Below are 1,510 nucleotides of genomic sequence, written 5' to 3'. Positions count from 1 at the left end.
CTTACTGATTAGCCAATGAAAAGGGTAGCGGTCGTACGCTAATTACCATCTTTCTCTTTTATTAGTGTAGATTATTATTATTATTTATTATTATTATTATTAAGAAGAAGAAGAGATGTAGGAAGAGAAAAGAAAACTAACAAACACAGGCATCTGGGCTGTGAGGGCAGTGGAGCCCCGGGAGTTTGGGTCTGTGAGGCTGGGGGTGAGCCCACAGCTCTTCTGGCAACTACGATGCTGCCGGACAGGGGTCAGCCGGACAGTGACCGCTGGCGAGGCCACGCAGGCACACAGGGAAGGAAAGCGTGCTGTGATTTGTGTCCCAGGAAGTGGGGTTTGTTCTCCGTCTGTTGGCCTCGACAGGTGCAGAGCCACGGCACTCACACCACCTAGACCTCCATCCTTGGGGTGCCTTGCTTGGGCCAACCCCAACCCGCCCTGCCACAGGGTGACTGGACCTGCAGGCCCTGGCAGCACGAGACCCTCAGGGCTGTGGGTCAGCCCCAGGCACAGCTCAGGGAGGCAGAGAAACCTCCGTGGGGAAAGCTGGGAGCACCCAGACATAGTGAGGGGAGAGGGGCAGGGGTGGGTGGAAGGGAGAAGGAAGGAGTCGGGGTCCGAGCCTCCTCTCTGGAGAGGGCCAGGGTGCTGAGGGACACGGGAGGATCAGGGACTCCACACTGGGAAGTCACGCTGACAGAGGGTCTGGGAAATGCAGAAAGCTGTGGAAGAGCCAGGCCAGACCCGGGTCTGGTCTCCAAGCCCTTGCACGAAGGGTCTCTGGGCCCATTAACCCTCCAGGACATAGTAAAGCATGTGTGTGTGTGTGTGTGTGTGTGTGTGCGCGCGCGCGCTAGTGATGTTAGGGTAAACAGCTAACTATTCACAAAAATAAAACTAGATTCTTACCTCATCCCACAGTCCACCGGGAAATTGTTCTGAAATAGCATTTTTTAATTTTTAAAATGAAGCCATACATTGAAAGAAAACAATTTCTATAACATTGGGAGGTGAGAAATGCATTTATAAGCATTACTTTAAAGACTTTTAAAAGCATTACTTTATTTTAAAAAATTGGCAAATATGGCTAATTAAAAACCAAAACTTTTGTATATAAAACATCAAAAAGCTAAAAAGTTTTAAAAAATCAATAGGAAAAAATCATTTGTAACACATATGACAGATGGCAGTTAACATTCTTAACATAGAAACCTCATGAATCCACAATAAAAAGGCGACACAGCAGGAGACAACAGCAGCCAGATGCGAGCAGACTTTGCAGGAGAGGAAACGCTTAGTAGCACCTTCCTAACTGCCTGGCTAGCCGCCGAGGCCCCCAGCCCCGGGCTCAGGTCTGTCCACAGCAGCCGGACAGCACAGATCGCACACCTCTCTGAGCCACGGTGTCCCCACGGGGGACATAAGAAGGATGATTTGTCTCTGGGAGTCTGTGAATCAAAGTGTCCACAGCGCATCTGGACACATCCTGCCATGGCCCCGAGTCCTCCAC

General features: G+C 50.3%; 1 protein-coding gene across 1 annotated transcript in view; it reads right to left on the bottom strand.

Annotated features, from left to right (window-relative positions):
* Positions 1-1,510, bottom strand: part of FGD3 (FYVE, RhoGEF and PH domain containing 3) — a 55,529-nt gene that overhangs the window by 38,028 nt on the left and 15,991 nt on the right. The gene's annotated exons all lie outside the window — the stretch shown is intronic.

The sequence above is a fragment of the Myotis brandtii genome, unplaced genomic scaffold (assembly GCF_000412655.1).
Source record: "Myotis brandtii unplaced genomic scaffold, ASM41265v1 scaffold684, whole genome shotgun sequence".
Lineage (NCBI taxonomy): Eukaryota > Metazoa > Chordata > Mammalia > Chiroptera > Vespertilionidae > Myotis > Myotis brandtii.
The sequence above is the reverse complement of the archived record's forward strand: the minus strand, read 5'-3'. Positions and strand labels throughout refer to the sequence as shown.